The following is a 21,214-nucleotide window of genomic DNA, read 5'->3' on the forward strand; positions in this document are numbered from 1 at the left end:
GAGCATCAGCAGCCCGTACCCCACACCCCAAACAGCTCCAGTAGTACAAGCTCAGAAGACTGGTCTTTAACTAGCTTGGCCAATTTTTTTCGACTTTTTTTTTTTTTTCATTTTGTGTTTAGTCTGAAGTCCTCGGGCCTTCTCTGAACCAAAATGTTCAGAAGATGAACATTATGGTAATTGGTAATTGTACAAGCACTTTGCAAACATCAAGTGCTTCATAAAGTTGAAATGATACTAAATTCACTGACAGGTTTATAGGCCTGAAGGCCCTCAGACTCACTATGCAGATATAAACAAAGAACTTTATTACATTTTTATTATTTTTAAATTCTAACTGATTTCCGGCCATACTCAAGATTATGATGAGCACATAAGTCTCTTCTCAATCTATAGACATGACTTATTGAGAAGTCTTCTCACCCCCCATGTCTGCAGGGCCTAAAATCTCCCTTTTGTAGAACTCCCGCTATGGAATGGACGCTCCCCTCCCCATGAATTAGCTCACGAAGAATCCCTGCCCATGACCTTCCTGCAAGTCGGAGCTGATGCTTTCCAGCTGAGGTCCTTCCTTCCTGGCTTAGCCTTGTAAGAAGTGTTTGTGTTCCTGCTCAGAACTAGAGATTAAATCCCTGGTAAACGCACCTCTCTTGCTAGCCCAGTCTTTTTACAAACCTTTAACAATGTTGTCAGGCCATTTAGAAGAGACAGATAAGATGGAAATCAGAGTTTTTCAAAGTGCTCTTCAGAACTCATTAGCGTTTCTCAGGATCAGTTCAGTGGGTTCCTAACTAGAACTTTTTTAGTAAATGAAAGTGCATGGCAGAATTAGAAGTAATTGTTGTTTGGTGACACTCATTTCAAGGGGTGTGCGTGTGGGTACGTATTTCTACTCAGTGGTGACATAAAATACATTTCTTAATAGGGTCAGGATCAAAAAGGTTTTAAGATCTTGGTCTGTGCTGGCATCAATTCCTTCTGCACAAACACTCAGGCCTGTTCTCCTAATTGCTTTAAGTGCCCTGCAAGTTGTACAAGGAGCTGTGAGAGCTCAGAGAAGGGAAAGCTTGCAATTCTAGGTTGGTTTGGGGGAGGTGCAGAAATGGTGGATTTCAGCTGGACTTTGAGAACAAGGTAAAATTTGAAAAGTAGAAACTGGAGGGACCCAGAGAAAGGCTGGATGAAGAGAGAAAGAAAAGTATCCGAGCTGTGGGCACAGCAATAGGTTGGAAGTCTGACTCCTTGCCTCGCCTCACCCCCAACCCCAGCTATGAAACCTCAGGTTCCTGAGCCATTATTTTCTGATCTTTAAACAAGTATAAGCATATCTTCCTTGCAGAGAAACTGTGATGTTGAAATGGAATAAGGCAGATGGAAACACTGAAAGTTAGCAAGGACCAACCACACATGAGATAGGCTCATTAATTTTTCTAGGCAAAGCAAAGGTCACCAGAAGAGGTGAGGAGGTGGCAAATGACATAGGCTCTCGGGATAAAGTGTGGATTGCAATTTGGGCCCTTCAGGTCAGCTGTGATGGACAGAGAGTCAAAAAAAAAAAAAAAGCTCTGCTTAGGAAAATCTGTAAAGATTTTTGGGTATTGGGTGAAGGTGTCTGGATTTGATTGGGTGGATAATGAAGAATCGGATGGTTTGTAGACACAGGCGTGACAGAGTCTTGTTTTACAAAGATTGATCCTACAGCATCGATTAGGGAGAAGTTGCAGGGTCCTAAATTACGGTAGTTGTAATGAGAATAGAAAAGATAGGGACAAAGGCTGGAAAACTCTGGAACCCAGTCCATAGACCCTGATGCAGTATCCCTGGGGGATTGGGGGCTGCAGAGAGGAAGGGCCAGGTGGGGGCCAGGTGGGTGCAAGCAGGGGTCTGTGTGACTGTGCAGTTCCAGCCCTCATGACTGCTAGTCTGCTAATGGCAGTCAGAGAAACAGGGAAGCCGGGAGGCCACGCACACCGGGGGAAGATGGGAGGTTGACTTCCTCTCTGATAGAATTCTGTTCAGGCCTCCTGCTCCATTTTCTTGCTGAATCTGTTCTTCTTTGGGATAAATAAGAAGTCACTTGCCCAGTCTTGCCTCACAGAAGGAGGTCTGGAGACTTCTGAGTGAACTTGTTATTTCTCTTTGAGCTGCTTTCTCGTAGAGGAATGGTCTACAATTAATATCCTACTCCAAAAGAGGCTGAACATTTATTTTAGTATTTTGTGCTAATTCCGTCTCATCAACTTGTCTTCTGTCAATAGATGTCACTTAAATTAACCTCCTGGCTAACTTGTGTAATGAATACAACCCTGCTGGACCACATCCTACCAAGTCAAGTTCAGACTCATTAGCCTAGAGCAGCCCAGAGCATGAGTCAAATAGCTTAGTTCACATCTTTGTCATTATTAGCTGTGTGACTCAGGGAAAATAACTTGAACTCTCTGAACTTTGCTATCCTAATCTGTAAAACAGGGATAATGACAATGATGATAAAAACCTATTTTGAAGGATAGTGGTGAGATTTAGCATACCTAGGAAAACTAGGACCTCCATAAAGGGCTGGTCTTGTTGTTATTACTCAAAAGTACGAATTAACATGCTCACCCCACCCCCCACTTTATAGCCACACAGCAGCAGCCTTTCCCTAGTTCCAGGGGGAAAGGCTAAGCTTGGCTCTGCCTAAGGAGAGGTACTCCCCAGGGCCAGCCTGGCAGGACCTGCTCCTACAAGAACAAAATGTTTCCACCAGCCCTTCCCAACCTTTAAGCCTGGTTACAGACTCTTCAGGCAAAATAATTTTGTTCCTGCTCAGCATGGTCTGAAAATACCAAGATATCCCTCACTGAGACTAGACAGAGGTGGGATTTCCACATGGTTACTCCTGAATCACAGCAGCTGGGGCAGAGTGTTGAGGGGTGGGTGAGAAAAAAAGTGGGTCCCCATGTTGGCTGCAGTCAGCAGAGGCTGGGGGCAGCTGGCTTTCTCCTGATCATGATCAGGAGAATACTGGGAATTCCATCTGGTCATGAAAAGAAACTGCCTATTTCTTTCATCACAAAATGCACCTGTTAGCATTATATACAAGCCTCTATTATTTAAGTGAATGGAGTATTCACTGGGAGAAAAGTCAGGTATTTTCCAACTAAACCGAAAATCATAGTCAAAGAACCTTAGCTGGGCCCTGAGGTCACAGCAGCACAATTAGGAGTCACAAGTCCTGGTTTGAGCCCAGACTTTGCTGGCCACATGAGCTGAGCTAGATAATCCCTCCAAGGTCCAGTTTCCTTAACTAAAGGGAGAGGAATGGTCCTCTCTGGACGCTCCCCCATGAGGAACTTCCCTGATCCAAAGCCACCCACGTTCAAGCCCAGGAAGCCCCCAGGTCTTGAGATCCCATAATTCTCTTGGGCTGGGGATGGAGCTCAGTGGCAGAGCCCTTGCTTAGCATGTGCAAGAGTCCCCAGAGCTTCCATCCCCAGCCCCCAAACCATCCAACAGAGAACCCATGATTCTAACATGACCCTTTGGTAGGCTTGGACATTGGAGCTCATTTTTCAATCTATTCAACTAAAAATGTATGGCATAGCAGAAGTGCTTCTACCAATGTATTCTGTGAGAATGTGGCCTCTCATGGGCCAAACAAAAGCTACTTTTATAAAAAGGAGTATATATTCTCTTTTGCTTTTATCTGAAGAAAGGAAAATGATTCTCGGGTCTCTGTTACACACTAGAATCTATTTTCCAGAAATATGGCTCATGTGTCTTGTTTTTTATCTTCACAAATTCCACAAAATGGAACAGCTCTGTTCAATGACATATTGTAAATGAAGGTGCTCGGGGTGCTTGCTTAGGCTCCCAGGAAGTAAATAATTGACATATTAACTTCCTGTGATCTAGTCACAGGATGCATACATGAAAACGAGAGAAAGAAATGGGGCCCACTCCAACATGCTGCCCTCCACATTGCTTAACCTCCTGTCCAGCCCAGCAGGACCCGCCTTTACCTTCTTTCTGATAGAAACAAAGAAGCAATCTTAACCTGGCTCCTGACAAGCTAGGAACTCATCTTTTCTATGAGGCGCCTTAAACCGATTGTCCTCTCACAAATAGTTTTTCCTAACTGCCTCCCCTTCATCTTCTTGGTTTTGGAATAATTCTTTCAAGATAGAGTTAGAAATTGCTGCTCACTCGTGGGAGTTAGCTACAAGATGCATCTCAAGTATTTGAAAGATAGGGTCGAAAAGCCATCTATCCCAAGTCACAGAGGGTGGCTGTAGATGAGAGGGGGAGGGGGACTTTGCTGGTCATGGGACTTTTGCTTCTGTCATCACATGCACCAGGGGCATTGTTCTCTCTCCTTACAGGGGAGGAAACTGAGGCTCAGAAAGCCGGGACTCAACCCAGTGCAGAGAGGCCTGCCTATCCAGGGCCCTTTCCCCATCCTGTGCTGGGTAACTCTGGACCTCAAAATGCAGGTGGTTTCTATTTGATTTTTGGTTCAGCCAAAAATGCCTGCATTTTCTTATGACTAATTCTCTTTGGGGGAGAAGTTAAATTTCATTTTTATTTCTCCACTCACCTGTTTCCTTTGAGTAATCTTCTCGGTTTCCCCTTTGGTCTTTCTCACCACTCCATTTGTTAATGCAAACAAATAAGACTATGCCCGCTCCTTCCCCACACCACCATCTGATTAAGTGGTACCGAAAGCCCCTTTTCCATGGCAACCCTAAGGGATTGGTCCCCAAGCAGAGAAAACCACTGAGCCAACCCCACAGCCAACACAATGGTGAAATCTAGCTCCATGTTCATGGCCAGAAAAATTTTGATCCATCATCTCATAGGTTACAGATGGGCACATTCTGGGGTTCCAGCTGCCTTTTGAATTGATGTCTCCTCCCAAGTTCAAGTTCAGGTCAAGTTAGCATTGTATTGCTAGATTATTTCAATCATCCATAGTTTAGTGGGTAACACAAAATTTCATTTCCTTCCATTTGCTTCTGTGAAACAACTAGTCATTTTCCTTTCTGAAAAAAAAAAAAAGAAAAGAGAAGCATTAATATTGCCCTAAACTGTGATATTTCTTATTATATGGTGAAGAAAATCATCTGAAAATTTTTGAAAAGTTTGACTATAAATTTTTTTTTGAAGAGAGAGAATTTTTTAATATTTATTTTTCAGTTTTTGGTGGACACATCTTTATTTTTATTTTATGTGGTGCTGAGGATCGAACCCAGTGCCCCGCGCATGCCAGGCGAGCGTGTTACCGCTTGAGCCACATCCCCAGCCCTGACTATAAATTTTTCCTTACCCTTTTTTCTTTTATGTTCGACCTAGTGTTTTCTTTCTTTCCCTTTTCATTTTATCCAAAAGTTTTAATAAAAATAATATAATACAAAAAGATCACATTTGTACAGAAAAAGAAATGATACTTTAGAATGATTAAGATTGATTGATGATTGGCAACATCAAGAATCTGTTTGGGGCTGGGGTTATGGCTTGAGGTAGAGCGCTTGCCTAGAATGCGTGAGGCACTGGGTTCAATCCTCAGCACCCCATAAAGTAAAATAAAGACATTGTGTCCACCTATGGCTAAAAAAAAATAAAATAAATATTTTAAGAAGAAGAATCAGTTTTCTCTGGCAGGTAGCTGAGCTTTCATTTCCCTGAGAATAATGGAAAAATTAAATGAGGATCCATTTGAGTAAAATTATGTTTTTTCATCTCCTCCATCTCTATATTTCCTCCTCTGGACTGCAATTCTGTGTATACAATCATCTTCCTCCCCTAGCCAAATGAAAAGGAGAGAGTATTTTTCCACGGGTTTATTATGCTGAGAGAGGTTCTACTGGCATATAGGGAGAAATCTATATTCAGATAAGAATATATATAAGCCCAGGCTTGTCTGGAATTTGTTTTGCCTGTGGTTGGTCCCTCCTACAAATTTGAGGTGAGAGGAAGTTGTTAAAATTGGACTCTTGTGCTTTGTAGCTTCATCAAAAAGAAATCCTTTTAATTCTGTAGCTATAAAGAGTTATAACTTAGAAAAAGCCAGACATTGTTCCTATTTCTATAGACAAGGGGTTTTAAGGGTGGCCCTTCTTCAAGCTGATAGGAACCCCAGTCACTAACACCCATCCTTTCCCCACCATCCTCTTTATCCAGGTGTGAATTCCATGCTCCATCATTACAATAATATCACCCTTGCAAACACTCCAGATTCCATTATCTTTTGTGTTACACCCAAACAAAAACAGCCATTACTGGAAAAGTCCCAAGGAGTAATTAACCCAATACTTTGTTTGGAGGGGAACCACAGCAGAGTGGACGAGTCCTGTGGGAGAGAGTGACTCACAGATGAAGGTTTCCTTTGAACTCAGCCTCACATGGACCCCTTCCAGCCAACATCCTATTTCACACCGCTCATCTTTTTTTTTTTCTCCCATTGCTGTTCCAAACCCACCTCTCCTTTCCTGAAATCCCCAGCCCTCTGATTTTCCTTGTCCTCTCAACCATCGATCTCACCTCCTGATTCACAGAGAGTCTAAAACTTAGTAAATGGGAACTCTTCCCATCAATCAATCAAACATTAAAGTCAATTTCTACCTTTTCTTTCTCTTTTTCTATCTAGCCAACCATTCTTTCTCGCCCAAGTCCTTCAAAATAACTTGCAAACATGTGTAAGTCTTCACCATGTGACAACATCCATGTCAATGAAAGCTTCCAGTGACTTCGTGACTCCTCACGAATCCTCTCCTCTGTCCTTCCCTCAGAGACGAACTTCTCAGGAAAACTGATGACACTGATGGTCTCAGTGCTCTCCTCCACCCACTCCTCAGCCCACCTCCCTGGATCCTACTTGAGCCGTCTTTCTAAAGCAGTTTGATAAGGTCAAAAATCATTAAACCAGATAGGTATTCTTCAGTCCTCTCCTGACACGTCTTCTTAGCAGCATATGATACTAGGAATTGCTTCCTCCTTCTTTGAACACTCTCCTCCTTATTTTCCATAACCCAGTTATGGTTTTTGTCTCCTCCTAATTCCCTCAACAGCCTTTATTAGGCTCCTCTTCCTCTGCCCATTGAATGCTAGAGGTTCGTGAAGTTTCTGCTCAGGGCCTTCTTTTCTTTTCACTCAATACTTTACCCCTATAATTAATGATGGTGGAATGTGATCATCATTATTATCCAACTTACAGATATGAAGACACAAATTGGTGTGGAAATACTATGCATACAACCAGAGATATGAAAAACTATGCTCTATATGTGTAATAAGAATTGGAATGCATTCTGCTGTCATATATAAATTTTTAAAAACACTCTTCCCCTAGATGATTCCCTGATAATCTCAGATTACAATAACATGCACACAAAGCTGAGTATAAATTTATACCTCAGACAAACCTTGGACACCTACATGCTACTTACCTGATCTCTGCACTCACATGACTGAAGACACATCCCAGTCATCAGGAGTCCTCCTCCCACCTACCCCATATCCCATGTTCCCTCCATCTCATTATTCAAGCAAGAAGCTCTGAGTTTTCTTCTCTCTCTCTTTCCCTCTCCCTCTCCCTCTTTCTCATTCATCAAGCTGTACATCATACTTCACCACTTCTAATGCCCTCAAAATTTACATTCAACACAAATACTTCAGAATGTCATGATTGCTGATATTCTTTGGTTGAATTTTTTTTAAAACAAGAACTGCATAACACTTTTTCTCCCCTGCAACACACTAAAACAAGAAAGGATTATACATGGGGAAATGACGTAAGTGTAAAACACTGCACAGGGTCAAGTATTTTTTTGAAAAAAACAATTGCATTCCAGGAAATATTTTGTTTTTTCAGAGAGAAACAACATTAATAGAGGCACCATTCTTGCCACCTCCCCAAGGTCAGAGTCACTAAATTACACAGAACTGAGACACATGAAGGACTCCAAACTGCATCAAGAATTTCAGAAGGTCTAAATGGATGAATGTCTTACCCTCTTAGATGCATTCCTTTCTCATATTTGATGGAGTTGTAAAAGAATTTTATAGTTAATATTTTGATCAGCATATCTTGTAAATGAGCGTCTTCATTTTGTATTTCTCAAAGGCCTGTACCTTGGTCTGTGAAAGAAACATCTCTTAATATATTTAAAAATATTATCTTTAGTTCTAAGCAGAGATCATAGTTAGAATAAACATTTTGATCCTGTTTTGGTCTTGACCATGTGTACATTAGTATAGAGAAACGTATTCTTCTGCAAAACCTCCTGAGAATGCAGATATAAATTCATTAGGATATTGAATTGTTTGGGAAAATAAAAATTACACTTTTGCAAATAAACTCTTGTACCTATATTGAAAGCTCAATATTCATGGGCACTTTCCCAAATAATAGGCCTCCCTCTGCCAATAGACAAAGCAACCTCCATCAGTTAATAATTGGCATGAGTAATTATTAATCTAAACAACAGATGACATCAGAGAAAACTGGCATAAATTATCCCAAAATGAACTGTGAGTGAATCTGTCCATTTTGTGAATCTAATTTACATGATTCTTCTCCCTGCTGTTCCCTTTGTAAATAATCTTTCATTTAAATAATTTCTAGCCCCAAAGCTGGACTCATTGTGATTCTGGGTGTTACATGGGTTGGATGGTTAAGCCATTCTTTCAGTTGTTCTGACCACTGACCAGTACATTTAACTGTTAGTTTAGATAGAATACTGTCAGGTAGTTGGCCCAGTGTCTTGTTCAAGTCTCAGATCACAGCCATAGTCTTTGTAACCTAGAGCCATACTCTGAAAGGCTGAAGCACGGGCAATTATCCTAGGTGAAAACTTATATTCTCTGTTATTTTAAATGCATGAATAGCAGACAAGAGAGCTTTCATTTCACAAAACTGTAAATCATCTTTGGCACTATCAGAAGAATTGGCAGTAGACATACCACCTTCAGAGGCCCCCTGAGTTCCAGCAGACCCCTTACTACACTCTGAGGGGACACAATAGGAATTCCTGCCGCTTTTTCTCTGCAGTATTTTCCTGCTGCATCTGAGGCCACATTACGAAGCCATGTCATTGATTCAATCGACAACCACTTGTGGCAGTTTCCTCTCAGCTGTTGAAAATTTCTCCTCCCACCCTGTCTCTTTGCATCTTGATAGAGCATCTTATTCTGAGAATTGACTTACTGTCGCCCTCCATTCCCACACTTTGCTTAGAAAAAGAAGTTTAAAAGAATGCCTTCCTGCTCTTACCACCACAAAAAGAAAAATCGAAAGGAATTTAACATTTCCTCTCACACACATGCTCATGAGCACACTCATGAGCACACACAATTAGTCTCCTTAACAATAAAGAGGAAAAGAAACAGGAGAAAAACACATCCGTAGCCCCTTTTGGTGTGAAGTCAATGGGATACATTGTGCCTTCAAACCATCTATTAAGGTCAAAGCCATTATCTTCTCCTCTGGGTGTCTAAACTGCCTGTAGCAGTCACTTTGGTGAATAAGGGGAGGAAGACTAGAAAACAGGATAGTTGCAGATTGGAGAAACAGTAAAAGTTCTGGTGCCAGAGATTGCAATGATATCACTTGTATAATTAGAGTCGTTTTTATGTTACTAGCATTTGAGGATTATATTACCCAGCATTTTAAGGTTGCTTTGACAATTTGTTCATAGATAAAGTAGAAAGAAGGAATAATCGTGTCAGGGAGAGAGATATCTCTACGTGTGTGAGTGTGTACGTGAGTGTGAGTGTACTTACATGCCCACTGTGTATGTCTGAGATTGAACATCCTCCAGGTACACCAGGCCCAACCCAAATGATTACATACATCCTCAGTAGGGATTTTTTTTCAGCTCATTTTCAGTTTGCTCGTCTTTTGAAATAAGGTGATATTTTACGGTGTCCGCATCACCTGATTTGAACAACTTGTTCAAGTTAATCTTGAAAAATCTGGTTCTTGGCAGCTCTTTGGCCTTGAAGGTTATTTTATTTGTGGATGATGCTCTGGTTGCTACATAGATGGTGGCACTGAGTGGACCGCTTTAAATCTAAGCCGATCCAATAATAAACTGCAATATGTTGGCAAGAGATTTACAACCTCATAAGGGAATCTTCCCCCTCAGTAAATGCTGGACTAGAGCCTATGGATCATAAGGAAGCACAAGTTCTCTGTTGGTTTCATTGAGAGGTTTCTTCCTAAAGGATCTGACAAACAGATCCTAAGATGGTCAGCAAAGTGCTCAGATGTGTGACGTATGAACCTGAGTACTACAGCTCCCACCTTGACATTAGCCTCCTGCAGGCTGACAGGAGAGCTAGGTCCTGCCTGTGACAGGGTGTTCCTATAACACACCCCAAATCCAGAGGATTCCCCAGGAACCAATGAAAAACAATGTTCAGGGGCCTCTGGTTGATGGGCCACTTTTAAGGGGGCCTCTACTTATTTTATATTCAAGTTTGTATTTCTTTTGTTACACTCCCCACACACAAATTTTGGGTAACCTGCAGGCTCTACAAAATCTGAATATACTTCGGTCCATGTGAGTAAACATAATAAGGCAAATAAGATAAATTTGTGCTTTTATAGTATTATTACAAATAAATACATTATTTATTACAAATAAATAGATCACATGATTTCAATCCCTACCACCCATATTGCACCATTTTCTGTATTTGCTTATTGCAATAGTTTTGGTGAACAAATAAATGTTCGGTTTACTTGAGCAGGGTTCAGAACTTCCTCAGGAAGTTTAATTTTCGATTTGGCATCTGAAGCCAATGTTTTCCTCTCCACATCTCTCCCCAACCACTCTGCACAGCTTCCCCTATGTCTGACACCCTGGCAAGCCAAGTGTTGCGTTCTGAAGAGTGTGTATAAGTTCCCAGATGGACGATAATGGCAGGTGCAGGGTGCCCTTTAACATCCTTCATTCTTCTACATGTACGTTGCACAACCATGTCCTGGAATTTCAACTCAATCCAGCCATGAATTGGTTATTATTTCCATAAAATCCCCAGACCACAGGCATGGAGTCTCCCAAACTGGTCCCATCTCAAGTGTACATTCCCAAGACCACAAGTTCACGGAAGCTAAGCACCCTTAAGCCACTTCTCCAAAAAGCCTGCACAACAGAAGCATGAAAGAACCCTGAAAAAGATCCTAATTAAAGAAAATTGCCTCCCAGTCATACCAAATTAATGCTACCCTGAGATCCACAGAAAATAATTTATTATATTCAATGTAAGTGCCCAAAGGCATTTGGACAGACTTTTCAGCCTAAAGGATAATGGAGAGATAGTCTGAAAAATTTTGTGAAGAATTTCTTCCAGAATTTTCTTAGAAATAAGTGCCCTTTTCAGTTTTAATTTCGATTCTGCTACCAGCAAAAGTGTTTAATTTCAGCTGACCCTAACTATACAAAATATGCATGAAGGAACAAAGTCACTCGAGCTGATGACTAACAAATTTCTGTACATTCCCAGTCTCTCTTCTTTACATTCCTCATGTCAACCCACTTACATCATCATCTTAGAATAAAGGAAAGGGTTCCTGGTGAAGTTTATGAACCTTAAGAGAATCTTGACTCAGTGCAAATAAGACCTGAGCAGAAGACCCCTTCTGAGTCTCTTCTGTAATTTAGACTTGGTGAGTTTGGTGGGGAAGTCAGTCATGAGAACAGCATCTGCGAAGGAGGAGGGAGTCAATCCCCTCCGTCTCCAGCAGAATCTTGAAGAAGGTACAAACAGAGAGCCCTGGGAAAGCTGCCAAACACCTGGAATGAAACCTCTTTGGGAGAGTCTCTTCAAAGACTCCATCAGCTACAGAGTGGTTGCGATGGAGAACCACCTGGTTTTCCATTGAGAAATTCCAACCACTCATTAGTACCCTTTTGCTCCCCATTCCAGCCTCCAGGCCCACCACTGTGTTGGCACATCACAGGTGCTCTAGTAAATGTCAAGATAGTGTTGAATCAGCAGAGAATGGAACAACTCTCCAGCTAACTGACACTAAAAACACTAACGATTCACGGTGAGAGACTTACTCCGTTTCAGGTTGCTGACGGGCATCGTCTCTTGACCTCCACCCATTGTTTCATTTATTCATTTGCTTTTCATTTAACTTCTGTGGCCTGGCATGGTTGAGCACAGAATCTGGAACCTACAACTGTATTAGGCCAGTCAAGCATGAAATTATAGTTTGTTGGTTGAAGACAATGCCCAAGGGAGCCCAGGAGACCAAGCATGGCATAACAGTACCCAGGGATTCTAACATGAATTTAATCAACCGTGATTCCAAGTCACTTGTTATTTTGTTTACAATGCCATGATGCAAAAAGTTTGCCTGCTATATCCTCCATGCTTTTGAGATCTCTCCCATGCCTCTGAGTTCAACTCAGTTGCTTTTATTTTCCACGTCAGTTGCGACTTTTTTAGAAGTTATAATTGTATGTCGTGCACCCCATAATTCAGGCAGCAGTGTTATTTTACAGAAACACTTGTCACTCCCAGAGTTGTATTAATAACTATAAGGAAACAGTGAATTGAGCAACTGTTGTTAACATGAACCTAATGATCAGAAGTGAATTCAGCCAAGCTCAGCTTTTGGAGCAGCAAAGAAAATCATCACAGTACCTGTGATGACCAAGCACCCCGGGTCCACATCAGCAATCTGCTGTTTTAGAAGCAACTATTGTTCCCCAGGTGTTACCACATTTTTAAATGACGTGGCAGTAGAAGGAGATGGGAGGCCTCAAGATCATCCCAGTGATTTATTCATGTTCAGAAACCAAATAGTTTGTCAGTGTAGAAGGTTGGGGGGGTGGTGACATGTAAGAACTTCTCATCATGGAGTGAGAAACCAGGCGGAATATGACTCAAGCAGAGAAAATCCTCAGCCAGGCCTGAGCTACACAGGTGAGCAAGAGAACAGCAAGCCATGTGACTCCCCTCAGACCACCCACCTCAGAGGAAGCTGTGCAAATTGCAATTAATTACAAAAGAAGAAGATGAGCCCCACCCCCTCCGAGGTGTCACGTGATGAACCTCCACACCAGGAGGGAGCTCTAATGAGAAGATTGTGAGACGGAGCAAGGCAGAATTCCAGGGGACTCACAAAGAATTACTGATGATGATTGAGAGGGACGCCATTAGTGGCGGGTAGTGGCATAGGGAGACTCAAAACCGGTCCCTCGGACTGTCAGTCACACAGTGACTCACCTAGGAGGCATCAATAAAGTTTAAGTTATGGCATCTGACAGGGCCCAGCTTTCTCGAACACTCCTTGGCTGTCATTCTCTAATGAGCCCACAAAGCTTAACATAGAACAGAAATGGAGAATGCTTCACTCCCAGAACATTCTTTCAGGCTGTGGGTCTGGAGTGGTGTGATGTTGTGGAACATGTATTCCAAACCCATGGGTTCAAACCCCCGGGCTCTTTTACTAATAACTGACTGACCTGGAGAAGCCATGTTTTTAAATCTCTGTGTTCTGATTTTAAAAAATGGAAGAGAGTGGTTGTGATGTTAGCAACCTGTAACCTTGTATGCAATCCTCAGGCTGCTTTGTGTGGATTTTCAATATAAAGAGGATGGATTGGCCCAGGACCATTCTGATTTTTGCCTCTACCCAGTAGCTGCTTTAACTGAAAAACCCGTCCAAGGCCCCTGGAGTGGAATCAGATGCGTCATTAATATTTTCAGAGCGTTGTTTCAAATATATGCAAGCATATCTCAACATCTGCATGTGCAGTTTTGTTGGGAAGGAGTTAATCAGGAAGGAATGATCAAACCTAGCTGACTAGCTGTCTGGCCTCCTCCCTCTCCGAGGCTTTCTGCTTCCCTGGCTCTCTGGGTTTCACAAAGGTGTTTGTTAAATCGAACACTGTCCTGTCTGCCTGTCAGTGTTTTCAGTCTGACACAGAAAAACATAAAGACCAAATCAGGCCCAAAATGTTTACAATGCCCTTCTCTTTGCCATATTCTTTATGCAAACTGAAATATTACAGAAAGCAGAATTTAGTTTTACTTACAATGAAGCCTCTGAAAGTGTATTTATGCATAACTGGGCTGACAACCATAACACTTTGACATTGTAATCAAGACGAGAGCTCTTTTCTTTCTAGAAACTCTCCAAGACCACTACGATAAGGGAACCACTTTTTAGCCTGAAATCCACATTTTGTAACTGTTCAATTATATACGAGTATACATCTTAACAGGATTTTTTTTAATTTAAAGGGATAGCCAGATTAGTCTTATACAAAAATGACTTAATTAGCATTTAAAGATTCCTCCTTTCTTATCATTTTCCTAGAACGGAATGTCTGTGGTTCCCCACCAGGGGCCATGGCTGGGTCCACTCTGGTCCTGAAAAGAAGCAATTGTCCGTCTGACTTTCAGAGAACCCAGGTAGATGCTCCTATGCCAACAGAGAAGACACAGGGCTAGAAATAAAGGGAGGTGGGTACAAGGCCAAGGTCATCATGGGCTGGGGATTTCCTTTCCCATTTTTCTGTTCCTCAGGAAACTTCGTCAGAGTTGCCCTTAAAGGTTTCTAAAGGTTGTACATGTACATCAACATCTGCATGTGCAGTTTTGTTGGGAAGTACTTAATCAGGAAGGAATGATCAAACCTAGCTGACTAGCTGACTAGCAGGTGAGAATCCCTCGGGACACCTCTTTAGAGTTCGATTCCTTGGTCCTACCTAATCCTAAAGTTTGGCAATCTGGGGACAAGGACAGAATCTGTGTGTTTAACCAGTGTCCTAGGAATTCTGTTATAGCATGGGAACTGGAAAGCTCTGGAAAAGTCCAAGGGCCTGTAAAGAAACTTCCCAGCCACAATCATGTGGAGGCTGGCTCATGTAGAGGATTCGTTAACAGGCAAGAGTGCCGTTTTGCTGGTGGCCTTTGTAACAGGTGTGAGGTGATGTCCCATGGTAGCTTAAATTCACACTTCTCTAATGATTAGTGATGTTGAGCATTCTTTCATATGCTTGTTAGTCATTGGCATAGCCTTAAATAAATATCTAGTCAAGTCCTTTGCCCATGTTTAAATCGGTTGGTTTAGTTCCATTGCCCATCTGTGGGGTCCTTTGTGAATTCTGAATATTAACCCCTTATCAATGATTTGCAAATACTATCTCCCAAGCTATAGGTTGCCTTCCCTCTCTGTTGATCATTTCCTTTGATGCAAAGAAGTTTTAAAGTTTGATGTAGGACAATTTGTCTGGTTTTACTCTTATTCTTCTGGGCACCATATCTAAGAAGTGGTTGCCACGTCCACTGTCAGGAAGCCTTTCCCCTGTGTTTTCTTCTAAGAGTCTCATAGCTCAGGTCTTTGATCCATTCTGAGATTTTTATACATTATGGTATAAAGTGAGGGCCTAACTACATTTTTTGCAGGTAGATGTGTGCTTTCCCAAATATCATTTGTTGAAGAGACTGTCCTTTCCCCATTCTGGGACCCTGGACCCTTGTGAAAGATCATCTGGACATATGCACAAGACTGTATTTCTAGGCTCTTTATTCTGCTCCATTGGTCTACATGTCTGTCATTATGCCAGTACCATACTGTTTTGGTCACTATGACTTTGTAATATGCTTTGAAATCAGGACATGTGAAGCTTTCAATTTTGTTCTTTTCCAGGAATGTTTTGGCTATTGGAGGTTATTGAGATTCCATATAAATTTAAAGAAATCTTCTTTTTCTAATTAAAAAAAGGCATTGAAACTTTGATGAGATTAACATTGAATATGTAGCTCCCTTTCTGTATAGTACAGATATTTTCATAATACCAATTTCAATCACAAACACAGGATATCTTTCCACTTATTTGCTTCTATTTCAATTTCTCTCATCAATATTTTATAGATTTTAGTGTACAAATCTTTCATCACCTTAAATTTATTCCTAATTATTTTATTCTTTTTGACAATGCTATAAGCAAGGGTTGATTTCTTAATTTCCCTTCTGGCTTGGTCTTTGTTAGTGTATAGAAAAGATTTTTGTGTAATGGTTTTGTATGCTACAACTATACTGAATTCCTTAGTTCTTATCATTTTTTTGTGGGATTTCAGGATTTTCTACACATAAGATCATGTCATCTATAAACAGAAATAATTTTGCTTCTTCCTTTTTAATATGGGTACTTTTTAGTTCTTTTGTTACTTGGCTGACCTGGCTGGAATTTTCATTACTAGCATGAATGAAAGTAGCAAGAATATTTGCCTTCTTCCTGAAAGCTTGTTTTTAGCTTAAACATGAATTTATTGCAAATTTTTCCAATATATATAGTTTTCTGTTATTATCCACAGCTTGACAGATCTTTGTGATTTGAATTGTTATTGTGAATTAGTTAGTTATAATGTTCTTATGCCCTTTGAGAAGTTTTGATTTCTACCAAAAAAAAAAAAAAGACTTAGGTCAATTCAAATCAGCTATTATTACTGAGCCTTTTATTTAAGTGCCTTAAAAGATGATTCCATTTAATCCACACAGTAACATTTTGAGGTAGGTATTGCTACTCTGGCCATTATATAGAAGAGAAGACTGAGACTCAAAGTCATGAAGCAAGTAAAGGGGAAATTGGGTCATGAACCAAAATCTGTTCAACTCTAGAATCCACACTCGTGCTCACTGTGAGAAAGTCCCTCCAGTGCAGTAGTCTGAACCCACTTCTCCCTGGGGCATCTGTTACTTGTCAGTATGTCACCTTTCAACAGCCCTTTGCTAATATATGCAGCTTCTTGAAATCTGGAGACCAGGATTGTTAAATCTTTAATCCCATTTTAAATCCACTGGCCATGGCCTGCAGATGGACCCAGACCTCTCCTGAGAGACAAGTTCATGGGATTTCTGACAAATCTTCTGTGTTCATGCCACTTCTTCAAGACATGTACAAGATCCAATTGAATTTCCAGATAATTAAACTAACAAGAAGTTCAATTGATTGACATATGTGAATATTTTACCCAGAGATTTCTCATGTCTAGAGTGATGCTCTTCACACCACTGTACCAGATTCTTTTTTCAAATATAAAACAAATAAAAGCAAAACTGCTCATTTGAAGAGGGGATGGAAATCCTAGACCCTAAAGTTAAACTTGCTTCTCTTCACCCAGAAATCCACTGAGGTTCCCCTCACCCACTGAGGCATCCTGGAAAGAACACATGGAAATCCAAAATTCTAGGTTTTCTTTCCAATAATGAGTAAAAAAAAAAAAAAATTAAAAGACAAGCAGCTATTAACAGAATGGATAAGATTTTGCCAAGAGAGTAAACAGGAACAAATAAAATACCCTTCCCTGGTTGCATTGCTAGGAATTAGTGCAATCTGATCATTGAAGCATTAGATGCAGAACTAGGAATTCTGTTTTACATTCCACTTCTGGCCTCCATGAGGCTCCCTAAACTGTAGAAGCATGCCCTTCCCAAAGCCCAGCCTTCATAGTCAGGTCAGGAACAGCCTGCTGGCTTATTATAGATGAGATCCAGGTTGCCCAGCTAAATACACAGCATAGGTACCAGCTATTATAGCTGCCTCTGTTGTGTAGAGCGATTCTAGAAATTTCAAACGTAGTAAGAACCTAGTGTTTAATGTGAATAATTCTGCCCCTACCAATTCCTGTTTGCTACTTCTGAAATAAGCTGGATAATTAGGAAGCCATGAAGCATGATTTGGTGGCTAAATAACAACTGGGGAAACATATCCAAATTTCACAGGCATTTGTGAAAGGATTTTAAGGTGAGCCCATATGTCTCTGGGTTTGCAAGGTTTCTTTGTACTGCATACAGGAATCACAACCAAGAAAACAGACCTAGTTAGGGCTATGGTGTGACATGTACCTGGGAGAACACAAAGCAAGAGTACTGGTCCTAATGAAAGTCCTAACCCTGAAAAGAACACTCCGTTTCCCATCAGGCTTCCCATCAGGCGGGTGTATGGACCGTTGTAATTGGCGTCAGGTGCCCTCTGACCTTAAGCAAGTTACTTAAGGTCTCTGGAACTTGGTTTCCTCATCTGTAATTCAGAGAGTTAGTGTGGAGATGAAATGAAATGATTTATCTCTAGATAAGTCAGCAAACGCATGGGTGGCTGTCAAGCAGGCAGACGTGGCTAGTAGTACTACAAGACTCAGGCTTAATAATAGCAAGTCCCCTCCCATCTTCCCCAGGTCATTGTCCTCTCCAGGTTCATCTCAAAGGCAATAAAACCTGTTTAGTAAAGGAATAAATGTTTTCCTAATCAGATGCCCAGCAAATGGATCTCACCCCTTGAGCACATGAGAAATCACTTTGTTTTGGCTTTATTTTGTTTTAATTCTGGATAATTGGTCTGGGTTGGAGCTTAAGTATAACAGGTACTTTTTAGCCAGCACCCCAGGTAGTTTTGGTGTGCACCCATCCTGAGAACTAATGACTTAAACTCTTAAACAATATCCTACTTGTTTTCCTGATTCATGGTTCTCCCTACTCCAGTTCATTCTCTAGGTACGGGTTCAAATAGTTTCCCCAATGATCAAATCTGACCTTGTCACTGCCTATTTAAAGACCTCAGCTTTCTTTGCCTGGAGCAAAGATGGCGCATCGACTTTTCCTATGTGCCAACTCTGGTAAGTCAGTTAAGGCTTCTTAAGACCCTGTGTGGGTAGAGAATTCCAAGAGTTAGCCTGGGCTTGGCAGGAAAGCACACAATTTCATGCCAGATTGGGGACATCTGCCACACGGACAGGAAGACGGGAGCTCTGGGATTTTCCATTCCCAGCCTATAGAATAAAGCCAAAGCTCTAACATGACACAGAAGATCCTGCACAGGTTATTTCTCTAGCCGTATTAACTGCCTATGAGTCAAAAGCTACATCCACAACCAACTTCAGATTTTCTCAGTTTTCCTCCCAAGTGTGAAACTTGAACTTCATGACTTTGCTCATGCCGTTCCCTTTGCCTGGAATGGACTTGCTCTTTTTTCCTCCTGATCATCTCCTTCCTAATCTAACTTTAAGATTTAGATTGAATGTCACCCTTTCTGTGATGATTTCTGACTGCCCAGATATAATTAGTCTCTCTTTTCCACGTCTAAGCTGCAATGTACTTTTCCCCTGTCTTTATAACTGATTTTATCACACCAGATGGCAATTTACTCTATGTTTACATGCTCAACCCTCCAATACACAATGCACATCATTGACGCTCTGCACCGGTTGACGAATGACTGAACGAACAAACGAATGGATTCCTTGGCTGCAGATGCAATCACACACGCGTCCTTGTTTCCCAGTGGTCAAGCAAGAAACCAACACATAGTAGGAGTGCGGGAGAAATCTGCTGAGTGACTGAAGCCGTGTCTCCAGGCTCTGCTGCCACCCATATGGCACAATAATCTGGGCTCATTCTGAGTCACAAATCACAATCTGCCAGAACGCATCCATCTGGAGAGGCTGCTCCCCACAGCAGCTTTTCCTTTCAGTCTTTAGGCCTGTTTGTTCCTTATTCAACAGGAAATTATTGAATGCTAGCAGTGACTCAAAAATAACTCGGGAAGCTATAAAAACTGTAAAAGGTCTATTAGTAATATTGCACAGGATGCTTTAAGGCAGCCCTGCAGAGCAAGGCATCTAGCTCCCAGGGTTTCTTTATGCGATGATGTTACAGCTGTTCTTACCCAAGTGTCAGGACGACCCACCAGCCCCACATCACCCTCTCCTGTGCCATTCAGCCTTACTGCCTATTCACTGTGGCAAAGCCAATCATCTGCTATGTGAGGAGTAAAGGAAAATCGGCCAGGATTATCCCTAATTTGTAACTGATGTGCAGAGAAAATGTTGCATCCTTTTTTTTTTTTTTTTCTCACTCCATCCTATCTGAAACACAGATGCTACACTCTCTTTACTACAGGTAAGATTCTGGCCCAAACCAATTCTTTTCTAAGCCACGACAATGCTGAGATTCATGAAGAGTTAAGTTTTCTCGATTCCTTGTGATTTACTTATTTAAATCGGCATCGTCACCGAGAGCAGAAACTATTTTGGATCCACACATAAGTGGAATATGTAATATAGAATTACATTGTAATGAAATATGCATTAATGCAAGCTTCATAAAGTGCTTTTCATGTTCCGCGGGCATCCAAAAGTTTAAAATGCATATAATCTTATTTTAGTTGCTGCTCAAATGGTGATACATCAGGTTAATACACTTAATTAAAAGTCATACTTGAAACGTTCGAAGGGATAGTTAATTCACTATTGACATTTACTACAACACAGTTAAGCATCTTGGAAACAAGACAGTGGGATTTGTCACTCCCGTGGACCTGTGGGGAACAGAAGGGGGATGTTTTTGGTTTTTTTGTTTTTTGTTGTTGTTTTTTTTTAAATTTTCAGGAAACAGCATGTGTTTGAAACCCAGGAAAATGCAGCCCTAAAACATTTGCCATTAATAATAAATTGGGGGAGGGGGGCTAAGGAGACACTCCCAAAATAATATCCAAACAGCTTAACTGTCTACTTTTAAATGAAGATTAATGAGCTAGAGATATTTGGGAGAGCTCTGCATTCCACAGTTCCTATCCGACTGCTGAGCTCAGGCCTCAGAAAGGTGCCCTTTCTGATGACCTGGCTGTCCCCAGTGTTCTTGAGATTTGAAACTGATAGAGTCCACTCCCGCCCTCTTGGCACTGAATTTAAAATAAAAGACTGACTCATAGCATTCACAGACATCCTGACTTCCGATTCATAAAGCTTGATCCTTTTACTCTCCCACCCTAAAGTTCACCTTTGTTTTAAGATGGGCCTCGCTGGGGTCTCTGCTCCTGCTGATCCTGCTGGCCGTGCGGATGATCAGGTCGCACACTGCCCTTACCTTCACCATCTGTCCCCACCCGGAGTCAAAGCCTGGAGTGGGAGGTCACTGTCAGGCCAAATTGTGCTTTCCATGAACTGCCCCCGTCAGCATTTTTGTTTTTTTGGTTTTTTTTCCCAGTACTTCCAAGGCTCTTTCTCAGGATTTCCTCCTAATTACCCTCCCTCCTGTATCATGAATTTTTAAAAAAACAGGGGTCAAGATGGCAGCCCAGAGCCAGCTCTACAGGGAAGAAAGGTGCTGGAGGAAGCCAGCACTTAGGACCCTGCTGCACACTGGGGCAGGAGGCTCTTGTGGCCGGACTGGGGTTCATGTCTTGCCACCAGGAGCTACAGCCCATAACCCAGG

At 41.5% G+C, this 21,214-nt stretch overlaps 1 protein-coding gene and 1 long non-coding RNA gene across 3 annotated transcripts in view; one reads left to right on the forward strand and one right to left on the reverse strand.

Annotated features, from left to right (window-relative positions):
• Slc9a9 (solute carrier family 9 member A9) overlaps positions 1 to 21,214 on the forward strand; it is a 536,631-nt gene that overhangs the window by 452,271 nt on the left and 63,146 nt on the right. The window lies entirely within an intron of this gene.
• On the reverse strand, positions 4,778 to 20,891 carry LOC125613603. Its single transcript, XR_007344171.1, has 3 exons — positions 20,780 to 20,891; positions 7,989 to 8,115; positions 4,778 to 5,021 (listed from the first exon to the last, which is right to left on the reverse strand). It is a non-coding gene; the product is annotated as an uncharacterized LOC125613603 (long non-coding RNA).

This window comes from Marmota marmota, unplaced genomic scaffold, assembly GCF_001458135.2.
Source record: "Marmota marmota marmota unplaced genomic scaffold, marMar, whole genome shotgun sequence".
NCBI classification, from domain to species: Eukaryota; Metazoa; Chordata; class Mammalia; order Rodentia; family Sciuridae; genus Marmota; species Marmota marmota.